The sequence below is a fragment of the Heloderma suspectum genome, chromosome 1 (genome assembly GCF_057233095.1).
Source record: "Heloderma suspectum isolate Gila_16-S chromosome 1, 16-S_ref, whole genome shotgun sequence".
In the NCBI taxonomy this organism is placed as follows: Eukaryota; Metazoa; Chordata; class Lepidosauria; order Squamata; family Helodermatidae; genus Heloderma; species Heloderma suspectum.
In genome coordinates, this window is record NC_139458.1 from 308366686 (window position 1) to 308392634 (window position 25949).

The following is a 25949-nucleotide window of genomic DNA, read 5'->3' on the forward strand; positions in this document are numbered from 1 at the left end:
ATAAAATAATACTTTATAAAAATCAGATAGTTTGACTTTAGCTAATTTCAGTTGGTAAGTCAATTTTTCTGCCATGGCTTTTTGCCACAGCTCCATGTACCAGGACTTCAACGTAGGGGTGTATGAACCCAACTTACCAGTCCGCTCCGGGGTCTGCTGAGGCAGGGAGGCGATCTGTCCCTCCCCCCAGAATCCTCCCTGGCCTGTTCTGCTCCGCAGCGAGTCTGCGGAGCCGCCGGCCGGGGCTGTCCGCAGCTGGACTTCCGTCTGCTGTCGGGCTGCAGCCGCAAATGGCATCCAGCATAGGGGACGCCATTTGCGTCCCTGCCCTTTGCTGCAATTGGCTATGTAAATATTTATGTAGCCAATCATGACAAAGGCCAGGGACTCAAATGGCATCCGATACGCTGGATGCCATTTGCGTCTGCAGCCTGGCAGCAGACGGCTGCGGAACCAAGAGGACGGACCTGGACTGGCTGGTGCCAGGTAGGGTCCATCCCGACCTTAGTTCGCAGGGTGGCGGGGGGGAGCAGTCCGTTCCACCATGGACTCTGGGTGACCAGATTCTTTAGGCTGGTCGCCATTTGCAGCTGCAGCCCGGCAGCGGACAGAAGTCCGGCTGCGGACAGCCCCAGCCAGTGGCTCCGCGGACTTGCCGCGGAGTGGAACCGGCCAGGGAGAATTCCGGGATCGCCTCCCCACCTCAGCGGACTCCGCTGGGTTCATACCAGTTGGGTTCATACACCCCTATGCTGATGTCCTGGTACATGGAGCTGTAGCAAAAAGCCATGGCAGAAAAATTGACTTACCAACTGAAATTAGCTAAAGTCAAACTATCTGATTTTCATAAAATATTATTTTATTGTATATGCAAACTAGGGACTTAAGCAGCAATATCTGTCAAAAGGCTTTCCTCAGATTATGGAAAACACTAAATATAATTTATTATATTTAGTACTTTCTTTAGAATCCGGCCTCATTGGAGTCCGTGGCGGATTTCTCCGCCATTCCTACTTCAGCGTTAGAAGTTCTGCTGCTGCTGTGATCCAGCTTTTAGCTACAGTATCACCTTGCAAGCTGACATGATGGGCATGAACATGATTGATTCCTTAGATGTCACGTTTGCATGTTGTTCTTCCCATATTGTTAATAGAACCAATGCTGATGTAAGATACACAGATTGATGTGTAATATTTGCCTTTTCTGAGAATATCATGTTCCAAATTTATAACATGACAGGGCATGGCCACCACATATGAATATATAAAGCTTACTTATTACAATTTCTCCAACATTTTGTACTGTTAGTATTTCCTATTCTTGCCAGATGCACTGGCATAATACACCATTGGGGTACCAATTTTAATGAATTCTCCCTAAGGATTATTAATACAGTATTCTTTGAGACATCCATAATATATCCCATACTTTTCACTCTATATTTGTTATCCCAATTTTAGAAATGTCTAAGCAACATACACAAATAAGAGAACAAAATAACCTTCCAGGGTATGCCTATAGGAAAAGGTATATTTTCAGCAAGTGTTGAAAACCCAGAAGGGTTGGCACCTGCCTAGTTTGTAGTGGGAGAGGAAGTTGCATGAACTGGCTATGAACCAATTGCTTAAATACCCTCATATTTATCCACCCCCACCCCATATTTGGGTGTTGTTGTTGTTCTTCAGTCGTTCAGTCGTGTCCGACTCTTCGTGACCCCATGGACCATAGCACGCCAGGCCTTCCTGTCCTGCGCTCTCTCCCGGAGCGTGCTCAAGTTCATATTCATTGCATCAGTGATGCTATCTAGCCATCTCATCCTCTGCCATCCCCTTCTCCTTTTGCCTTCAGTCTTTCCCAGCGTCAGGGTCTTTTCCAGAGAGTTTTCTCTTCGCATTAGGTGGCCAAAATATTTGAGCTTCAGCTTCAGTATCTGTCCTTCCAATGAGCACTCAGGCTTGATTTCCTTTAGGATGGACTGATTTGACCACCTTGCAGTCCAGGGGACTCGTAAGAGTCTTCTCCAGCACCACAGTTCGAAAGCATCAATTCTTCGGCGCTCAGCCTTCCTTATAGTCCAGCTCTCACAGCCATACATTACTACTGGGAAAACCATAGCTTTGATTAGACGGACCTTTGTCGGCAAGGTGATGTCTCTGCTTCTTACTATGCTGTCTAGGTTTGCCATAGCTTTCCTCCCAAGGAGCAAGCGTCTTTGAATTTCATGGCTACAGTCACCGTCTGCGGTGATCTTGGAGCCCAAGAAAGTAAAATCTGTCACTGCTTCCATTTCTTCCCCTTCTATATACCAGGAAGTGATGGGGCCAGATGCCATGATCTTCGTTTTTTTTTAATGTTGAGTTTCAAACCAGCTTTTGCACTCTCCTCTTTCACCCTCAACAAGAGGCTCTTGAGATCCTCTTCACTTTCTGCCATTAGGGTGGTATCATCTGCATATCGGAGGTTGTTGATAATTCTCCCAGCAATCCTAATTCTGACCTCTGATTCATCCAACCCGGCATTTCTCATGATGTACTCTGCATATAAGTTAAATAAGCAGGGTGACAATATGCAGCCTTGTCGTACTCCTTTCCCAATTTTGAACCAATCGATTGTTCCATGTCTGGTTCTTAATGTTGCTTCTTGACCCTCGTACAGGTTTCTCAGGAGACAGGTAAGGTGGTTTGGTACTCCCATCACTTTCAGAATTTGCCACAGTTTGTTGTGATCCACACAATCAAAGGCTTTAGTGTAAAGCCTCATCAGACAGCCACTTGGCTTTCTTGCATTTCTTTTTCTTTGGGATGGATTTCGTTGCTGCCTCCTGAACAATGTTACGGACCTCCGTCCATAGTTCCTCAGGCACTCTGTCTATCAGGTCTAATCCCTAAAATCTATTCCTCACCTCCACTGTATATTCATAAGGGATATGATTTAGGTCATACCTGAATGGTTTAGTGGTTTTCCCTACGTTCTTCAATTTCAGCCGAAATTTTGCAACAAGAAGCTCATGATCTGAGCCACAGTCAGCTCCAGGTCTTGTTTTTACTGACTGTATAGAGCTTCTCCATCTTTGGCTGCAAAGGACATAATCAATCTGATTTCGATATTGACCATCTGGTGATGTCCATGTGTAGAGTCGCCTCTTGTGCTGTTGGAAAAGAGTGTTTGCTATGATCAGCGTGTTCTCTTGGCAAAACTCTATTAGCCTTTGTCCTGCTTCATTTTGTACACCAAGGCCATGCCTGCCTGTTATCCCGTTGATTTCTTGACTTCCTACTTTAGCATTCCAATCCCCTATGATGAAGAGGACATCTTTTTTTGGTGTTAGTTCTAGAAGGTGTTGTAAGTCTTCATAGAACCGATCAACCTCAGCTTCTTCGGCATCAGTGGTTGGGGCATAGACTTGAATTACTGTGATGTTGAATGGTTTGCCTTGGATTCGTACTGAGATCATTCTATCATTTTTAAGATTGTACCCCAGTACTGCTTTTCCCACCCTTTTGTTGACTATGAGTGCTACTCCATTTCTTCTAAGGGATTCTTGCTCACAATAGTAGATATGATGGTCCCCTGAATTAAATTCGCCCATGCCTGTTCATTTTAGTTCACTGATTCCCAAGATGTCGATGTTCAATCTTGCCATCTCATGTTTGACCACCTCCAGCTTACCTTGATTCATTGATCTGACATTCCAGGTTCCTAAACAATATTGTTCTTTACAGCATCGGATTTTCTTTTCACCACCAGACACATCCACAGCTGAGTGTCCTTTCGGCTTTGGCCCAGCCGCTTCACTCTTTCTGGTGCTACTTGGAAATACCCTCTCCTCTTCCCCAGTAGTATATTGGACACCTTCCGACCTGAGGGGCTCATCTTCTGGCGTCATCTCTTTTAGGCTTAGCCTTGTGATACATTCCATGGGGTTTTCTTGGCAAGAATACTTGCCATTTCCTTCTCCAGTGGACCACATTTTGTCAGAACTCTCTGCCATGACCTGTCCATGTTGGGTGGCCCTGCACGGCATAGCTTATGGCTTCACTGCGTTACACAAGCCCCTTCACCACAACAAGGCAGTGATCCATGAAGGGGTTGGGTGGTGTATGTATCACTAAGTAAAGAGCAAATTACTTTCTGCTCTGCTTAGTCTCTCTCCATGTGTACCTTGTTAATTCTTGATGTTCTTTGAAAGCTATGAGACCTTAAAACTGTGAGTTATGATCTTTAACCTCCAGGTTAATTCATTGTGTTTAAGGTGTACCTGCTAGAAGTGAACACACAGGAGAGTCTCTAAATACATACATTTTCAATGTCCTTACAGATTGTTCAAGTTAAGCTTTTTGGGTTGAAGAAATATGTTAAATCAGTGATGAGGTTAGAAATTGTTTTCATGCATGATGGAAAAGACCACTTAGACCAGTAATGGGCAAACCTGGTTTTTGGGCTACAAACCCTTTGAGCCCCAGCTAGCATGGTGAATGGTTAGGGATTATGAGAACTGTTGTCAGAAACATCTAGAGGACATCAGGTTGCCTACCTCTGATTTAGACTCTAGACCCTAAAAAGTAATGAAGAGCTTTGGTGGAAAACCTTTCCAGTATGACAATTCTCTTTTAGGCTACTTTCATAAGAGGGTTTAAATAATTTTAAAGTTTGCCCTTGTTTGTGTGAGGAAGGATACCACATTTCCCTGCTTTATGCATCTTCTAAAATTAATTGGCGCCCTTAGAAATACCTTTCTCACATTTGATAGTATGTGAGAGAGTGCAAGCCTTTCTACACAAGGATTTTATTGTGCACTTGTGATTCCTCACTCACTGTAGTTTGCAGGTCCTTTTCACAATGTCATCATGGCCTCCCCTCTGCTTTGCAACTATTACTGCAGGGTTTTTTTTTCCTAATAAGGAAAATCTGGTATTTTTCTCAATGACTTTATAGAAGGCTTGTGTATTTAGGGATGTACGAAACACTTACCTGGTTTCGTCCAGGGACATCCACGGTGGGGGGGAGGCGCTCCGTCCCTCCCCCCGAAATCCTCGATGGGGGGGAGGCGATCCGTTCCTCCCCCCCCGGAATCCTGCCTGGCCAGCTCCGCCTTGCGGCCAGGCAGCAGAGCTGCCGGCCAGGCCAACCTGCAGCGGGGCCTTCAGCCACTGCCGGGCTGCTATGAATGCAAATGGCGTCCTGAGTAGGGAACCGAAGAAATATGATGTATTTGGGAAAAAAATGTAGTTCACAATATGTAAAGGACCTGTAGAAATTTACAAATGGCTTTACTACAAAAGATAGTTAAAGGTTCACATCTTACACTTGTTTGGCCAATGATCCTACTAATGTGTAACAATGGAATAACTTTCTTTAGCTCAGTATTTATGAGATTTCTCTGAGAACCCTCAGAAAAAGCTCACATTTCCATAAGTGTTCTCTCCCAGCTCATAACATTGATATGGATAGGACAAGACAACTTATTGTATTCATAGAATAGAATAGAATAGAATAGAATAGAATAGCAGGGCTGGAAGGGGCCCACAAGGCCATCGAGTCCAACCCCCTGCTCAATGCAGGAATCCAAGTCAGAGCATCCCTGACAGATGGCTGTCCAGCCTCGTCTTGAATGCCTCCAGCGTGGGAGAGCCCACCACCTTCCTACATAATTGGTTCCATTGTCATATTGCTCTAACAGTCAGGAAGTTTTTCCTGATGTTCAGCCAGAATCTGGCATCCTGCAACTTGAGCCCATTATTCCATGTCCTGCACTCTAGGATGATAAAGAAGAGATCCTGGCCTTCTTCTCTGCGACGACCTTTCACGTACTTGAAGAGTGCTATCATATCTCCCCTCAGTCTTCTCTTCTCAAGGCTAAACATGCCCAGTTCTTTCAGTCTCTCTTCATAGGGCTTTGTTTCCAGTCCCCTGATCATCTTTGTTGCCCTCCTCTGAACCCTCTCCAGTTCGTCTGCATCCTTCTTCAAGTGTGGTGCCCAGAACTGGACACAGTACTCCAGATGAGGCCTAACCAGTGCTGAGTAGAGGGGAACTAGTACTTCCTGGGATTTGGAAGCTATGCTTCTATTAATGCAGCCCAAAATAGCATTTGCCTTTTTTGCAGCCACATCACATTGTTGGCTCATATTCAGCTTGTGATCAGCAACAACAATTCCAAGATCCTTCTCGCTTGTAGTGTTGTTGAGCCACGTATCCCCCATCTTGTAACTGTGCATTTGGTTTCTTTTTCCTAGGTGCAGAACTTGGCATTTATCCCTATTAAATGTCATTCTGTTGTTTTCTGCCCAGCGCCCCAGCCTATCCAGATCACTTTGAATTCTGTTTCTGTCTTCCAAAGTATTAGCTATCCCGCCCAATTTTGTGTCATCTGCAAATTTGATCAGCATTCTCTGCACCTCCTTCTCCAAGTCATTAATAAAAATGTTGAAGAGCACTGGGCCCAGGACTGAGCCCTGCGGTACCCCACTCGTTACCTCTCCCCAGTTTGAGAAGGTCCCATTGATAAGCACTCTTTGAGTCCGATTCTGTAGCCAACTGTGGATCCACCGGATCGTTGTTTCATCTAGCCCACTTTGAGCTAGTTTGCTCATCAGGATATCATGGGGCACTTTGTCGAAAGCTTTGCTACAGCATTCCCACGGTCTACAAGGGAGGTTACTTGATCAAAAAATGAGATCAGATTTGTCTGGCAGGACTTGTTTTTGACAAATCCATGTTGGCTTTGAGTAATCACGGCATTGTTTTCAAGGTGCTTCCAGATGGATTGCTTTATCATCTGCTCCAGAATTTTCCCAGGGATTGATGTCAGAGTGACTGGTCTGTAGTTTCCAGGTTCCTCCTTTTTACCCTTTTTGAAGATAGGGACAACATTAGCCCTCCTCCAGTCATCTGGCACTTCCCCCGTCCTCTATGATTTCTCAAAGAGAATAGACAGCAGTTCTGAGAGTTCTTCTGCCAGTTCCTTTCTTACTCTAGGATGCAGTTCATCTGGCCCTGGAGATTTGAACTCATTCAAAGTCATTAGGTGTTCCTTGACCATATGCCTATTGATCTCAAGCTGCAATCCTGCCCCTTCAGCCTGCACTTCGCCTTTGCCAGGGGGATCATAGACCCTCTTTTGGGAGAAGACTGAGCCAAAGTAAGAATTGAGCACCTCTGCCTTTTCTTTGTCATCTGTTATCGTTTTGCCATCCTTATTTAATAGCTGAACCACCATTTCTTTCGTCTGCCTTTTACTATGCACGTAGCTGAAGAAAGCCTTTTTGTTGTTTTTAGTGTCCCTCGCTAACCTCAGCTAGTTCTCAGCTTTAGCCTTCCTGACGCCATCCCTGCAATTCTGTGCTACCTGCCTGTACTCTTCCTTTGTTACTTGGCCTTCTTTCCACTTCCTATTTTATTCTTTGCTCCATTAATTTTGATCCAGATGCTCTTGATGGGGCTATTAAGCTCATTCTCCTGTATTTCTGTGCAGAGATATGTATTTTTCACATATAGTGCAACCCCACCTCCCTTTCTGTTCCTCCTGTTCTTTTTGAACAAGTTATATCCTTCAATTGCTGTATTCCAGTCATGAGAGTCATCCCACCAAGTCTCAGTTATACCTATCAAGTCATAATTTCCCTCCTGTATTAAGAGTTCAAGTTCATTCTGTTTGTTTCCCATACTCTGGGCATTAGTATATAGACATCGAAGACCATGTGCTTCATAGTCTGGCTTTCTTCCTACATGTGTCTGAAGACTATTATTGGGGCGCTATCAGAGCTGTTCTCTCCATTGCAGTGCATGTGCCTACATCCATGTTACCCCCAACATTATGTCTCCCTTCCCCGTAGGATTCAGTTTAAAGCCCTCCTGATGAAATTCTTCATGCTGTGGCCAAACACATTCTTCCCATCCTTTGTGAGGTGCAACCTGTCCCTTCCCAACAGCCCATCTTCCAGGAAGTATAGCCCGTGGTCCCAGAATCCAAATCTCTCTCATCGGCACCACCTTCGTAGCCAGTCATTCACCCGGAGTATTTTTCGTTCCCTTTCTATCCCACTTCTAACTACTGGAAGGATGGATGAGAAAACTATCTGGGCCCCAAAGTTCTTGAGTTTCCTTCCCAAAGCTTCAAAGTCTGACATGATTTCTTCGTAGCTCTGCTTGGCAGTATGATTTGTTCCCACATGGATGAGAAGAAAGGGATACCTGTCAGTGGGATTTATGAGTGCAGGCAACCTTTCAGTCACGTCTCTAATTCGGCCTCCTGGGAGACAACATACCTGGTGAGTCCACGGGTCTTCGTGACATACTTGGGTCTCAATCCCACGCAGCAAGGAGTCTCCCACTACTACCACTCTTCTCTTCTTGTTGTTGTAGGCCTGGGTTTCATCACCTCTGTTTGACTGACCTTCAGCCTCTTGCTCACTCTCATGTAGGTTCCCCTGTGATTCTTCCTCTGCAGGCTGTCCTCTAGTCGCATCCACAAGTACCTGGAATCGGTTCCACAGCTCCACTGCTTCCACTGGTGCAGAGTGGCGTCTAGTTGTTCTTCTAACTGTCACCCTTTTCCAAGGATTATCCAGTACTCCATTTTTCTTCACCTCAGCATTTCCCACTGCCTCATCTTGCTGTTGCTCTTCAAGCTTCTGGTCTTCCCTTTGCTGCTGTAGTTCCCCCATTCTATCCAAGAACTCTTTGTGTTCTCTTATTCCCCAGAGGGTCGACAGTCGCCATGCCAGTCCACTTACTTTTTCTTCCAGCAGCATGATCAACTTGCACTTGTTGCAGGTGTAGGCCATGTTGTTCTCAGGCAAGAAAACAAACACTGCACACACCTTGCAGGTCACCACCACTGGAGAGTCTTGTCCTTCCATAGCCTCTTTTCCCTTTTTGTGTCTAGCTTTGTGATTGTTCTAGACTAGCCTGTGCCTGCTCCTCTACTCAGTAGAGGTTAAAAGCAGAGTCCCACTTGTGTGAAAGTGTGTGTTACAAGACAAATAAATGGAAAAAAGTTAGTTAAAAATAAAATAAAATAAAAAAATGAAAAAAGGTATTACCTTATTGTTTTCAGTTTCTGCACTCTCTCTCATTCCTGAACATTAACAACACCTCAATTAAACCTAATTTTTTAAGGCTCAAGGAAACTGTACAACCGCTTAGCTACAGTCTCTGAGCTGCAGCTCAATGAAGTCCACAAGGCTTAGAAGCAAAAAGCTATGAAACCCTGAGCTTTTCTGACCATAAAATTCCCCCATCTGAATGAACAAAAGCTCTGAGGCAGACTGTTTTTATATATTCCCTGTAACCCCTCCCACTAGACCATGTGATTATATTTAAGGCTGAAGGCTGAAGTGGGGCAAGGTTCTTATCAGACACCTACACTAGGTAGAAGGCTGACAGGAAATATATAAAGGAAGTCTGCCTAGGCTTTGATTTATTTGAGTTGGTGAGCTTCCTGGCTGTTGGTTAGATAAGTATAGGAGTTTTACAGCTCCTTGCTCTTAAGGTTTGGAAGCTTTTGTGAGTTGTGCCCTGTGGGCTAATATTTCAGGATTTGCAAGATTACATAGTTCTGTGGTGGTATAAAAATCAGCCTTTTAAGGCTTTTTATACAGCTCTGTCAGGTTTGTGATTAGTCTCAAGGACGTAGGCTAAAAGCGGGGAGAACTATGGAGTTTTGTGTGGTTTGCTTAGATCAGAAGTGGAGAAGTTGTTCCTGTCCAGGTGTTTTGGCCTACAACTCCTATTATCCCCCCTCATTGGCTATGCTGGCTAGAGCTGATGGGAGCTGTAGGCCAAAACATCTAGAGGGCCACAATTTGCATATCTGTGGCTTAGATGTTCAATAAAAGTTCCCTCCTCATATAGTAAACCTACTTTCCCACAAATGCCTACAAAGCATTCTGGTCAGACTAAAGCTCATGATTCTTTATCCTTAAAAAAAGCTGTGGAAGGTTATACAAATTGGGCTCATGAGCACACAGGCTGGGGCATTCACCTTCAGTGGTATAGTGATAAATTTTGAAGTGCAGCTGCTCATCATGACGGTCCCCATAGCCACATCCCTAACAAGGCTCCAAAAATTCAGGCTGCTATGTTTGATATGTATCAACAACAAACCAGTTCTATTAGTTTTCATCTCCACCCGGAGCAGGTCTTTTGTAAAGCTAATAGGTCTTCATTGTCCATTCAATACCAAATACATTACATTACAACAGGGAACAATATATAAAATAAACAATAAAATTAGACAATAAAAGATACTGTTCCCTGAGAAAATCTGTTTTTCTCCAGCTACTGTGAGGATTGCAGCTACACTGAGAGGGACCAGGGAAGTCTGAGAGGGGTGGCAGATGACATAATTGTTCTTGCTAATAAAATGGTGCTGGTGTTGTGATCCTGAGAGCCCTGGCTCCACTCCACCACTGCTCACATTACATGCCACAGTATGCATGTGGCGAAGGGAAGGGGTGTATGCCTGCTCCTCCACCACATGCTCAGAGGATTACTGACCTGGTAAGAGTTGAACTTACAGCTCCATTCATATGTTTTTACACGTGCAATTCCAGTCACATGAGGGTGAAGAGCAGGGGTGGACCTGCTAGCTCTCCCCTCCGCTGTCACGTTCCTGTTGCTGGGCCTGTCCCCCTCTGTGTTGAAGGGCTGAAAGACTGCACTAGGGAGCCTTTGGTACTTGTATATGCTCCTCGTATGGCTTAAAAGCCTGCACAGTCAGGATTCTGAGTGCCAAAACAGACATTCCTTTAAACATGTGTCCAGCAGCTATGTTTTCTTTTCATTTTTGCCCCTGAGTAGGCATAGGGGCCCTCATTTGGATCGTAAGAGCCCACCTAAAGCCAATGCTAAGGTCTCAATCCAAATTGGGGGCATCTGCATCTACTCAAGAGTAAAAAAGAAAAGAAGTCGTAGCTACAGAGACATTTAAAGGAATGTCTGTTGGTTTGGCCTTAAAACATGCAGGAGCCTACGCAATGAGAAGCAGGCTGCCTGATGCAGATGTGTGGTGATGGGGCCAGAGATGTGACAGAGATGCTAGGGCTGGCAAGGGCAGTCCTGCTTCTCCCTCTCCCCCCTCATGTGACTTGAATTGCATGAGGGAAAACACCAATAGGCTAAAGAGTCGTGTGTGTGTGTGTGTGTGTGTGTGTTTGTGTTTTACCAACGCCTCTATGAAAGGAATGGAACACAAAATAAGATCAACACCACGTACATCATGCAAAAGAGAATCTGACTCCGGGGAAAACAAATGGGAAGCCAAAATTTTTGTGACTTTGAAGCTTTATGTTTGCCAGTGGGGCAGAGACAGGGCTCAAGACTCATTTACAATTCAAATGTGTTTGGGGTTCTAAAGGACAATTTGGAGCTGGATGTGCATAAGATATGTCCTCTGGGTTGTAAAGATGGGACCACCCAGGCTTCAGCTAATATTAGTGCTTATATATCGTTAGAAGGAAGCTACTCTCCAATTAAAGAAACCACCATCTAACTAGATGCTAACTGGTTATATACCCTGTAGTCTAAATGTTAATAGCTTTGACCTCATTCAGCTTTATCTTAATCTACTTGACAGAGCCAGTGAACTCTTGGTTACACTATCCAGGACTGTTCCCTTTCCTTCCACAGCATTTTTCTAACAGTGACAGAGCCACCTATTGTAGGCTGAATGAAAAGCTGCTTCCTCCCCCCCCCCCCCAGCTATAAGGCTAAGTATATGAATGGCAAAACCCTTGTGGCTGACGCTCTTTCAACAAAAGCAGATCCCGTTTACAGATGATAAGAGGCGAAGTCATACAACAGTGTTTACAGAACAGTGCAAGAAAGCAAGAAAAAAAAATAGCGATAAAAGGACTAATCTTATTGTTTCTCTAGATGACAGAGTGACATTTTGTATTTACTCTTGCACAAGCCTCCACATTATAAACTCCCCACCCCCCCACCCCTGGCCACACTTATATCTGGGCTTTTGGCTGCAAAATAATTTCTGGATCCTGAAAGCAAATGTGCTCTTCAACAACGCAACTTGACTTTGCTTGAAAGCATTCTGAAAATAAAAGAACAAATTGTTTAGGTCTTTTGTGCATCTTTCCTGTTGAAAACCAGCACATACATGCATACTACAGCTGATGCACAAGATTTTCCATTTATAAATAACTACAAACAATTTTAAATGTATAGTTGTAAGAGTAATAAGCATTACGCATCGCCACCCCCATCTTTTCATCTTCCATGTTTTAAGCAAGACATAATATTGGCTGATGTGGACTTCCATTAAGGAGGCAAAACATTTTCCCATAGGAGACACCATGGTTGAGTTGGACTGATTTGCCTTGCATTGGGTAGGCATCCTGGACATGGGAAACCATGTGATTTCTGGTCTTACAGCTAAAATGATGGGGTTTATCCATCCTTCAGAAACATCTGAGTTGTCACCCAGGAATTCCCGTCACTCACTGACCAGGCTGAGAACTGATGTAAACCCATTTCTTGGTAACATCTTACATATACAACAGTATCCTCTGTCCAAGTTGCTAATGAAGTTGGGAAAAAATAATGTCCTGCATTCATCCAACTGTGGTGGGTTTAGTAGTATAATACAATAGTCCACTTTCCTATTATGACTTTAATTAATTTGAAGGTTAGTTAATGCATAGTGTAGACACAGTTTAATTCATGAAGGATTCTGCCACAGGATAGAGTTCCATTAGGGAAGCTTTGTGTTTCACCCTGAGACTAAGGGTGCAATCCTATTAACATAGGCAGCCCCCTCCGAACTTGGAGGCGACTGCCTATCCAATGCAGGGCAGGAGAAGCATGGAGGGGATCATTCCCTCTGTGCTTTTCCTATCCTGCATTTTCTGCTAGACAGCCGATCATGGCTGTCTAGCTGTGGGAGGGCTGAGCGGGGGAAGAGGCTGCTGTACGACTCATCCAATGTGTCGTGCAGACATTTCTGCCCTCCCCCCCAGAACGCCCCCCCCCCAGAACACCCCTTTTTGGCTGCTCCATGCTCCTCTTGAGATTGCAGCAGATGGGGCTGTTACGTGCTGCCTCTGAGGCAGCACGGAATTAGGGGAGGTCGGTTCCCAGAAAACCAGATATCCTATGTCCACCTAGCCACTGTCTAGTGGTCACAGGGTTGCTCCCTCCCTGCATCAAAAATCCCCCTTTAAAAAGCAAAGCCAAATCAAGGCTGTTTCTACTAGGGATGGCAGAGAATTCCACCACGGATTCCAGTGAGGCCGGGTTCTTTAGAATCCGGCCCTCCAGAATCCATGGCGGAATAGCCTCCTGCCCCCCCTGCAGAATCCCCCGGGACGGAACTTACCTGGGACGGATGTGGCAGTGGCGGCTCTGGCGGTGGCGGTGGCTCTGGCGGCTGGTCTCCTGGCCGGCTGCAGCCGGGCTGCTGCTGCTGTCATTGGGGTCCTTGCAGCTGTGATAGGCTACATAAGTATTTATGTAGCCTATCACGGCTAACCTCAAAAAGAAAAAATGAAAAAAAAACAGCATATGCAAATGGCGATGGCTATGGCGGCCGCAATTTGCGTTCCCTATTTTTTGCTGTTCTAGCCTACGTAAATATTTATGTAGGCTAGAACGGCGAAAAATAGGGAACGCAAATGGCGGCCGCTGTAGCCACCGCCATTTGTGTAGGCTGGTGTTTTTTTTTCTTTTTGGGGTTAGCCGTGATAGGCTACGTAAATACTTACATACCCTATCATGGCAGCCTGTCTGGACACAAATGGCAGCCTCTACGGTGGCCGCCATTTGTGTCCACAGCAGCCCATCCGCGGCCAGAAATACAGCTGCGGACGGGCCTGGCCGGCTGCTCTGCGGAGCCGGCCAGGCAGGATTCTGTGGGGGAGGACCGGATCGCCTCCCCACCCATCGAGGATTCCTGGGGGAAGGAACGGAGTGCCTCCCCCCCACCGCAAAAAATTCCGCGAAAAGGTAAGTGAGTTTCCTACATCCCTAGTTTCTACAGAAGGCATTTATCATGTGGTAGTGATTGGTCACTCACGGAAGTTTGAAGGTCATTTACACTATGTCATCAGCCTCCAGGATGTCTTCAGTGGTTCTTCCTGGTTATCCTGCCTTTAAAAATATTAAAAGATTAAATTAAAATTTTATTTATATTAAATTAATATTTTATTTTATTAAAATTAATATTTTATTTATATTAAATATTTAAAAACCCTGCCATTTCCACAGTGTATAGTGCTGGCATACTGTGATAATTTTGCCACTAGATGGAGCCGTTTCATTGAAAAGTATAGAAACCCCAGTAAGGCTGCTGAGAAAGGGCTTTTTCGGTTGCACATCACATTCATCATCTAAAGGAGCCAATCCTAATCGTGTTACAGAACCAGAAGCAAAATGCTCCAGTAGGGCTGCGGGATTTTCTGCTAATGTAGATACACCCCCAGAGACTAATGGTGCAACCTGATATCTATGCACATTTACTTGGGAGTAAGGCCAACTGAACTTAGCGGGACTTACATATGAGTAAACATATATTGTATAGGGCTGTATATTATTTCTGTAGCCTGATTCTGTGTTCAGGATAATTTAGGTTACTCAGATAATAATTTACCTAAATTTAGATGTAAGTGTATAATATTTAGATTAGACAAGTGATGTAGGAACATAGGAAGCTGACTTTATACCAAGTCAGACGTGTGGTCCATCTAGCTCAGTCTCGTCTACATAGACTGAGAGCAGCTCTCCAGCGTTTCAGACAGGAGTATTCCTCCTGGAGTCCTCCTTCGATTCCAATATAGTCCACAGAGGGCCTTTTCAGTTGTGGCACCCCATTTGTGGAATGCCCTCCCCAGAGAGGGTCACTTACCACCTATGTTATGGTGTTTTCAGTGCAAGATGAGGATTTTTTTTTTTTCTCCCAGGCATTTTCATAGAATCATAGAATAGTAGGGTTGGAAGGGGACTACAAGGCCATCGAGTCCAACCCCCTGCTCAATGCAGGAATCCAGGTCAGAGCATCCCTGACAGATGTTTTAAGAACTGTTTTTAGTGTTTTTACTGCTGCATTCTGCTGCTGGTTTGAATTCAGTTTAATGTGCTGGAATCATTTTATTCTTTTGCTGCTTTTTAAAATCTTGTTTGTATGTTATGTTTTTGATGTATTATACACTGCTCAGAGAACTTTGGCTACTGTGCAGTTTAAAAGTACAGTAAATAAATAAATATAGCATAACATATGACCTAGTTAAGGTCAATGTATGGCAAACATTGGAGGATAAAGTGCTATGTAGTGATAGCTCTAGTAGCAGCAACCATATAATATTATTTTAAAAAGATGTCTGAAAACAGGTTTAAGTGCCCAACATTAGTTCTATATTGTGCTTTTTCACCTTTCTGATACACAACCTTATAAAATCACTCCTCCCCCTTTAAAATGGCTCTTTTCTTACAGCTTGTTACTCCAAAGGTGTGTGAACTAGGGATGTCAGAGAATTTCACCACGAATCTCGGGGAGGCCGAATGCCAGAGCATTCGGCCTCCCCGAGAATTGTGGTGAAATTCTCTGACATCCCTAGTTCACACACCTTTGGAGCAACAAGCTGTGAGAAAAGAGCCATTTTAAAGGGGGAGGAGTGATTTTATAAGGTTGTGTATCAGAAAGGTGAAAAAGCACAATATATACAGCCGAATATATACAGCACAATATATACAGCCGAAATCGGTGGCGGAACAGTCTGCCCCATGCCTCCCCCGGGACAGGACTTACCTCGGGCGAATCTTCCTGGCGGCGGTGGCTCTGGCGGCGATTCGGCGGCGGTGGCTGCGGTGGCCGGTCTTCCGACCGGCTGCCGCCGCCGCCGCCATTTCCAGTAAAAAAACCAAAAAAAAAAAAAAAACACGTGATAGGCTACGTAAAGATTTACGTAGCCTATCACGGCTAGATTTTTAAAAAACACCGTGATAGGCTACGTAAATGTTTACGTAGCCTATCACGGCTGATTTAAAAGAAAAAAAAACGCGCATACGCAAATGGCGGCGCCCATGGGCGCCACCATTTGCGTATGCACATGTTTTTTTTTCTTCTTTTAAATCAGCCGTGATAGGCTATGTAAACATTTACATAGCCTATCACGGCTGACTGCAGGGACGCAAACGGCAGTGGCTACGGCCGCCGCCATTTGCGGAGCCGGCCGGCCAGGATTCGGGGGGAGAGGGACGGAGCGCCTCCCCCCCGGCCAGAATTTCGGGGGGGGGGAGGGATGGAGCACCTACCCCCCGCCAGAATTTCAGGGGGGGAGGGACGGAGCACCTCCCCCCCAGCCAGAATTTCAGGGGGAGGGACGGAGCACCTCCCCCCCACCGCGAATGTCACCCTTCGAAAAGGTAAGTGACTTTCGTACATCCCTAGTGTGAACACTGAAGCTGGCAAACTAACGCTGAGGTCTTGAGCATAATACAGTTTGCAGTAGTCATCCAACAGCCACCCATGACCCATGGCAATGCCATTCGACCTCAGCTGCTGAATGGACAAAGCCTTCTGCCCCTGCTAACAAGTGATAGGAATTAAGCCATCAAATAATGAACAGTATGGGAAGCAAGTACACGTTCTCTTTCACTGAATCAGATAGTCCCGTAAGAAAGTCTAGCATAAATCCATACTGTTGGTCAAAAAATGGCCACCACGAGGCAGAGTTTTTCATTTACTGTAGGTCTCTGACTCATATGAACGAATCCCATCACCGAGGAATCTGTCCTCCCATTGTCTTAAGGTTTTCATTAGTTAGAGATGTCCTATTCATTACCATGTGTTGGTCATTTTAGCCTATGCTGTAGGGAGGGGGAAGCTCCCAAGAGAGAAATGCTACATGAAAGAAAACTTTCTGATGGGTAACTTCTGAGGGACAGCTACAGATCGTTCCATCTGTGTCAAAGTAGTTTCAAATGTTTAGAAAGGTTCAGGGTTTTGTTTTTGTTTTTGCCTTGTTCCAATATATTTAACAGCCTTGTTCGGTGGTGCACAAACAGTAGGAAGGAAGCACGCAAAAGAGCCCAGGTTCTACCCCTGGCATTTCTAGGTAGGGCTGGAAAAACGCCTGCCTGAAACATTGGAGAAGTGATGCCAATCAGCGTTGAATGTACCGGGATAGACGGACCAATGGTCGGACTCAGAACATCTCTACACCAGCCTAAAGTCCCGCATTTAAAACGGGGCTTTCTGCTTCTGTTTTAAATGCAGGATCATGACAGACTCCCTGTACATGCGCTTCCTTTTCCCACTCCTTTTCCCCCTTATCTGAGTCTTCCATATGTTTCACCATATAGGTGCGAGATGGTGCTGTGGTCTAGCATCTCTTAGTGTGGGTTTTCCTCTTTTCATGAGGGAACTCAAGCAGAACTCAAGTGCAGTAATTTGATAGCTTATTATCTCCGATTTTTAAAAAAATGGAGTAAAGTTCATTTAGCGTGGGAGACACCCTGGAGGTTGAAGACATCATCTAAAGGACCTGCAAAACTCCATGAGTAACCAATCTCAATGGCAGGATAAAAGCTCTGTGTGGAGAAGCCCTCAGTATAAGGCAGAGTCCTATGTTCATAAATGGAGAAACAGTGTGAATTTGGTTCATGTCAATTTCACATGGATCTGATTGAAAGACCATCACTACCTCTGTATGGGGGAAAAACATGGCTGCCCATATTGCCACCTGGTGTGAGCCATCCTTGTTTCCATATAAAGTTCAAGGGAGGGACAGCAAGTTCTCATGTCCTGACTTCCCAGGGGCATTTGCAGCCCCATTTCCAAGGCATGTAGCAGCTGTTCTATTTCCTAGCTGCTCCAAGTGGATAGAAGCTTCTTTTAAAAGGAAGAAATGCCCCCAGAGGTCAGTTCTTGGACCTTCTAATGTAAGTCGTGCTTTGCAGACTTGCATTTTGGAAAAAACACCAACCTCTGTCGCGATTCACACAGTGGTCCGAGAGGTGTGATTAAGCATAGTTCACTCAAAATACTAGGGATGTCAGAGAATTTCACCACGAATCTCAGGGAGGCCGAATGCCAGTGCATTCGGCCCCCTGAAATTGGTGGCAAAACGGTCTGCCCCCTCACCCCCCCCGGGACGGGACTTACCTTGGGCAAATCCTCCTGGCGGTGGCAGCTCCGGTGGGGGTTCGGCGGCGGTTCGGCGGTGGTTTGGCGGCGGTGGCTGCGGCAGCTGGTCTTCTGACCGACTGCCGCCACCGCCATTTCCAATAAAAAAAAAACAAAATCAAAAAAAGTGATAGGCTACATAAAGATTTACGTAGCCTATCACGGCTAGATTTTTAAAAAAATACCGTGATAGGCTACGTAAATGTTTACGTAGCCTATCACGGCTGAGTAAAACAAAAAACAAAAAATGGCACGTACGCAAATGACGGCGCCCATGGGTGCCGCCATTTGCATTCCTTATTTTGGCACGTCTAGTCTACGTAAACATTTACTTAGACTACGGCGAAAATAAGGGGGACGCAAATAGCGTAGCACCTACACTATTTGCATTCCCCTTATTTTCGCTGTAGTCTGCGTAAATGTTTATGTAGACTAGATGTGCCAAAATAAGGAACGCAAATGGTGGCGCCCATGGGCGCTGCCATTTGCGTACACGCGTTTTTTTTTTTTTTTACTCAGTCATGATAGGCTACGTAAACATTTATGTAGCCTATCACGGCTGACTGCAGGGACAGAAACGGCGGCGGCTACAGCCGCCGCCATTTGCGGCCCGGCCGGCCAGGATTCGGGGGTGGAGGGACGGAGCGCCTCCCCCCCGGCCAGAATTTCAGGGGGGAGGGACGGAGCGCCTCCCCCCCACCAGAATTTCGGGGGGAGGGATGGAGCAGACCGAGTGAACCAATTCCTCCCCCCTTCATTATAAGCAGGTAGGAGCAGACACAGCCAAAGTTTTAAAAACACCTCAGGTACATTAGGCACAATTCAAGCAGGGATTGGACATGTTCTGTTTGCACATTGACATTCACCATTGGGCATGCTGAAGAGCTTTTCACAGAAAGCCTCTGAGGATGTGGAACTCTTCCTGCACATAGGAGCTCCAATGACTACTTTGGAACTGCTGAATCACAACCATTGTGTTTATTTATTTATTCAGAGGATTTATATACTGCCTGTCATAATGTTTCTCTCAGGGCAGTTTGCAGTAAAAACTCATAAGCAATAACATATGATCAACACAAACCAAAACCATGATAAAGGCATTCAAAACTTTAATTCATTTCCATGAGATTTACTAACAGATGGTGTGTTCAGGATTGATTTTGCCATTTTTTCTTAGTCAAAGATGGTGAGCTTGTCATTCCTTACCTGTAGTGCTTAGACCATACTGAATTACAGGACATGGGTGCTGAGTAGGGGTGTACGAAGTACTTACCCTGTTCCAGTACATCTGCAGGCTGGGGGAGGTGATCTGGTCCTCCCCCTGGAATCCTCCCCAGCTGGCTCCGCTCCGCGGGGAGTCTGCGGAGCCACCAGCTGGCTCCAGCCGCTGCCGGACGTCCAGCCACAGCTGGTCTGTGGACACAAATGGTGCATAGGGGGCGCCTTTTGTGTCCCTGCTGTTGGCCGTGATTGGCTATGTAAATATTGACATAGCCAATCATGGCCAATGGCAGGGACGCAAATGGCGTCCCCTACGCCGGATGCCATTTTGTTCCACAGCCCGGCAGCAGAACGAAGACTGCGACCCGGACCAGCCACCGTCGGGTAGGTTCCATCCCGGGGGGGATTTCGGGGGGTGGCGGGGGGATAGTCCGTTCCGCCATGGACTCCGGGGGGCTGGATTCCAAAGAATCTGGCCTCATTGGAGTCTGTGGCAGATTTCTACGCCATCCCTAATGCTGAGCTGTATATACTGCGCTGTATGCTGGGGTCATATATATATCACATCTAGGGATGGTTGGATCGATCCGCAGGGGAATCCACCCATGGGGGAGGCAATCCCTCCCTCCCCCCCAATCCATCCAGGCTGGCTCTGCTCCGCATCAGTCCTGCGGAGCCGGCCACCAGCTCCACATTGCTGGCAAATTTAGTTGATACGTGTGGCCAGCAGCCATTGCTGTGCCATATCTCTGTATAAGTAAGTCTCTGGATGCAAATGGCATAATGGGCACCATTTGCAGCCGTAAAGCTGGGAGATTAGCCTAAATGCAGCCATTTACGGCTGCATTTTGGTTAATCTAACAGCTTTACGGCTGCAAATGCATCCACTACGCCACTTGCTTCCCTGTTTTTTTGATGTGATAGGCTACGCAAATATTTGCGTAGCCTATCATGTGAACAGGGATGTAAATGGCATCCAGTATGCCAATGTTCTGCCTCTTAGTATGCAGGTGACTTTTAATTTTTAATTCAGTCACAATGTGGAACTCTGCCACTTAGTCAACACATTCCCAGATATGAAGAATTTTAAGACGGTGTTTACAGGATAGTCAAAAGGGCTTTGCTGTGGAATCAGCCCAACCCCAAGTTTATTCATCCTACCCATGTTGTTTCTCCCCATTTATCCCTTGTCAGGACCCACTGTATCCTGTGACAGGGCCTGGAGTGCTGGAGAAGGCTTTGGTATGATAGACTTGCTCCTAGCCCAGCTTAGGTGGGAGATGGTTTTCACATTCAGATTGATCTTTTCCTAGGAGTAGGATTAGCCAGAAACATAGATAATCTGACATTTGGTTTAGGGAGTATGGTCAAAGCAAACTGCTGCACAAGTTAGCCAATTAGCCTCCCTGTTTAAACAGATACAACCCTGATTGGACATGCCCTAGTATCATGACCTTGAGCTTCTGAGGTCTCATTCTCTTCTCTCTGGGAAGCAATATAGAACTCTTGGATATCTTCATTGTAGGTCTATTTTTATGTAGATCTAATCATCTCCTTTGAGCAAGGCACATAGTTCTGCCTTTGATTTGCTTAGATTGATTTTGTGTGTGCTGATTTATACCATATCATCATCTAGTACCTTGCAATATGTAAATGTGTATGTATGTGTGTATATATATCCCAAGAGTGTTTCCCAGGAATTGAAATTAGGGTGTGTGTTTGAATTTTCAGGAGAGTGAGGGGTGAAGGGTGAGGCCCTTGTTGAAAATTTTGAAACATTGATGACACCAGAGTTAAAAAATGACCAAAAATGTTTCACTTGACTATTTAATTAGGTTTAACTGAAGTTGTAATTAAAGTTAGTGGCATTTATATCCTTCTTGCTTTCTTGTTTCAATTTTGCAAAACCGTTAATCAACTTCTCAAGTTCAGTCACTTCTTGTGTGTCTGATAGTTCTGGCCTATCAGTTGATATACTTATTAGTTCATTTACATAACTAGGGAGAAGGCAGCTTCTGAATGATGAAATTCTATTTGGTGATGAAAAAGAACACAGAACTGTAGTCGCTGTGTTTGGAAGGAGCCGAGATTAATTCCTAGTACTTCATTCCAGGGCCGCACCTACATGGCACCAATTTCATTGTTTTCTCGTTAGGAGCTACACAGTATTAGTGCTGCAAATTAACAGCTGGGGTGATAGATGAGAGGGTTAAAGTGGGCTTCCCAAGCTGGGAAGAGCAGAGAGAGCTGGGGAAGAGGGTGTGTGACTAGCATGTAGGACTTGCTTGTGAGTGGATGTTCATAACAAACCCTGAATACACATTTCTGGGGCGGGCAAGAAGGCAGCCACTGCCTCCACAGATTGAGCAAGTGCTGAGAGCATGAAGTGCTTCTGAGTACATGTTTATGAAAATCATCTGCCCTGGCACCCACCCTTTCTCAACTGCGCAGCTTCGAATCCGCAGGCATCCAGCATTTCTCAGCTGTGTTCCTTTGTAGCTGCACGTCTCCACTCTCAAGCTCAAGTACTTAAAGTGAGATGCAGCAGCATGGAACTAAAGGCAATGACTTACTTCCCAGTAGACATGTTTGCCCCTATGCTCTCCCCCTACCCCTGCCCCAAGCTACTTTCCCTTCCACCAATCAGTGCAGCTTCCACTAGTCTGCTTCTTCATGCCTCTGTAACTGTGGAACTGCGAAGGAGGAGGGACATCACTGATGATGCTGCGATTTCAATCCTTCAATCTGAGGAAGGGACAGACTCCTCAACCCCCCACAGTGAACCTGAAGCAAGTGAAAACTTCACAGCAAACGGACTCAGAGAAACCCAGATTTCTCAGTGAAAACCACGAGTGGGCTGCGAAGCAGGGACTGCATCATCTGTCACAAAGATCTTCCCTTCGAAGTGGCACTGGGGCAAATGGCTCATGTAGATAGGGTCCAGGAAACAGCATCCAGATTGGGTCAAAATGAAGTGTCTTCAACTTGAAACCATGAATACTTCATCCGACAAGTTGATGGGGGTGGGTTTCAGACAAATCAGCAGGGGTATGTGTCATCTCCCCCCACTCCCCCAGAGGTGGTGTATTCCCTGAAACTCAAGGATTTTGTAGAGATGATGAACAATAAAAATACAAAGATTAAAATACATAATGCAGTGGGAGGAGGTGCACACACTACTGGGCCTCCTCTGACTAGTACTTTAAGGAACAGTGTAGCATCTTGCAGCAGCCAGATATTTTTCATCATTGTCTAGCAAGTGCATTTATCTGGTAAAAGTTGCTGCTTAAACCATCTTGGGTAGCTTTCAGACTGAGAAGATGTGTTCTGGAATCAGTGTTGAGGTACCTCAAAGGAAAGTGAAAAGGGATGCATCTCTCTGCTTCTGTCGCACTATGCGTGTCTGAAGTACAGACAACAGGAAATAATTAGAGCTGTAAGCTTTAATCTGTTAATTGGTGTGATTAACTGATTAAAGCTTTAATAATAGATTAGGGGTGCAGCAGGAAGCACACAGACACAAAGCTAAAACTCTCACGCAAACCTTTCTTAGGCAGTAGCAAAGACAGTCTTCATATGTTACCTGAGCAGTGTGATTGTTGTTTCCATGGACACTTCCTATGCTTCTGTCACAATTATTATTTATTTCATTTCTATACTGCCCAATAGCCAAAGCTCTCTTGGTGGATCACAACAATCCACAAGGTAAAATACAGCATAAAAAGTAAATATACAATATTTAGAATCAATTTAAACAGATAAAAACAAGGTTCCCTTGCCAGCACAACACTGCCTTGGGGAGTGTAGGAGTGTCCCATCTGATCTGCCCTTTACATGTGATTTTGCCACACCACTTGAGTAGTGTATTAATTGGGTTCCGGTTCCAGTTAGAACCAAACAGACCCTGTGTAGTGCTGGCTGAGAATGTTGAGAGTTGCAGGTCGGGGAAGGCTGGGTTAGTGTGTTGGACTAGGACCAAGGCTAGTAATTCAAAGATGAAGCTTGCTGCTGACCTTGAGCTTCTGATAAAATGGGAGGGACTGCAGTCTAAATGAAAGGAATTGATAATGCAGCTCTTTCCAACACCAACCCTGCAGTTTCTGAGACAGGTGCCTCTGGTGTGAGAAGGAGCCACAGTCTGGGCTCCTCCCACACAGGACCAGCCAGGGCTTCCCAAGAGAAGGACCAACACAGATTCCAGTTTGTTAGTCGTGATGGATTGGATTAGAGCCTACAGCCTTTTAATGACAGCTAGATCATTGGAGAAGACTCAGAATTCATTCAGGAGACCAGGGGTTGGATCCAAAACTGTTGTTCTACCAGTGGAAGGATACCACTTGTGGAACGGGATTTTCTGAGTGGATTTGCATGGTTCATGGGGGGGGGGCTTCAGGGGGGAGGAGAGAGTAAGGAAGTTCTGTTCTGCAAGTGTGATATCCTTCCCCTGGTGGAATGACAGTTCTGGATCCAGCCCCCTCTTTGTCAAATCTGATTTTAGCACTTTTCCATCTTGGAATTGTAATAGTTATTATAAACAGTTTCTTCTATATTATGACTTCATATGATATGACTGCTGTGTGTTTTTATTTATGAGTTTTATTTCGTGCTGTCTGTTGTTTTAGGGTGCAAACCTGTGGCTGCTACACATCATCTAGACAGCCATAGGATTTTTCAGTTTCTGGGAATCAAGCTTGGAGTCAGCGCTTGTAAGAGCAGCACAGAGTGGCTGAAAAGGGGTGTTCCCGGGGGCAGGGCAGGGAGGGGATTGCAGAAACTCCATTACGATACTTCCTATGCACCATCCAGCCTCCCCCCTCTCTCCAATGTGCCTTGGCTATACAGTCAAAATGGCTGTCTAGCTGCAAATGCAGGGTGGGTGGCCAGAGCGCGGAGGAGAGGATCCCTTCCAAGCTCTGCCCACCCTGCATTGGATAGCAAGCTGCCTCTGAGTTTGGAGGCGGCTAACTATCCCCATAGGATTGTGCCCTTAGATGTTGTTGTAATATTTGTATTTATAATATTTGTATTTGTATTTGTTAGTTCAGGTGGCCAGGATAGTTATGTGACAAAGTCAGTTCTGTCTTTCAACAGAGGGGAACAGTCAGGGAGTTCAGGAGGAACGGCTGGGAGGCTACCATCACTGTTCCCTTCTACCCGAAGCAGCCATTTCACTCTGCCTAATGGTAGGGCCAGCCCTGAACAGCTAACACCACCACTCTAGTATAATTCAGTGTCTAGCAAAGCAGCTACCTAATAGATCACCTTGAACAACATTTAAACATTTATGGCCATAAAGAAGCTCTTCTCTCCAGTTTTCACTAACATGTTCTGCAATATCTTTTTCCAATGAAATGAAAACTTTGATCATCTAACCCTGAAGCATCTGAAACATTTTGCATTGTCAACTGCTAATAGCTACAGTGTTTCTGTTGTGGACGAGATGTAGCATATTTGGGATTTGGTGTAAAAAAAACAAAAGTTGACTGAAATACACTACAACATCAGTGGAATTATCTGTAATAAGCTTTTATTAAAAAAAGGTTTTGCCTGTAGCAGTTCATAAAATAAATTCACAAAGCTGTGTGGAGAAAACAAATAAACATGAAATGATTGTAAAGAGCAATGAAAGGTTCTGTCATCAAAAAAAGATAAAGGAATAACTAAGAAATTATGATGAAGAGAAAGGAAGTGCAAGGGTTGCCTACAGAATTGTGAGAAACCTGGGGATCCAAGTCTGATGAAGAGCCACTCCGTAACTCAATGTGGTGCCCTCCAGAAGTTTTGGACGACAACTCCCAGCATTCCTGATCATTGGCCATGCTGGCTGGGACTGATGATAGGAGTTAAAGCACATAGTTAAACTATGTAATTCACTGCCTCAAGACGTAGTGATGGCCACCAATTTGGATGGCTTTAAAGGGGGGTTAGATAAATACCTGCAGGGGAAGACTATCAATGGCTACTAGTCCCGATGGCTATGTGCTACCTCCAGTACCAGAGGCAGTAAGCTTATGTACACCAGTTGCTGGGGAACATGGGCAGGAGGGTGCTCTTGAACTTGTGTCCTGCTTGTGGGTTCCTGAACTGGTTGGCCACTGTGTGTACAGAATGCAGGACTAGAAAGACCCTTGGTCTGATCCAGCATGGCTCTTCTTATTTTCCTGTGAAGTCCAAATCATCTGGAGGCCATTGGGTTGAGGAAGGCTGCCCTAGCTCCTCTGAAAAGGAATTCCTTCAGAAGAAAAAGCCCTACCCTCTAGCACAGTCTATGATACAGACTCATTATATACAGTGTCAGAAGAACCTCCTGATGAATGGGCTGGCTTACTGTTTCTACACCACACATGGAACCTTTTGAGAGAACTACTGTATGACCTGATCATCTTTGAGGCCTGGTTAACACATTTAAGGCAACCAAATTTCTATTGAGCAGCTATTTAGAATCACAGGCTCCACAAGAGTGAGTCTCACATGGTTTTATGCCCTGCTTGTCGTCTTGCCAGGAGCAGCTTGCTGGCCACTGTGGGAAAGAGGATGACAGACTACATGGGGCTTTTGGCTGATTCAGCAGGGTTTCTTTTATGTTCTTGTG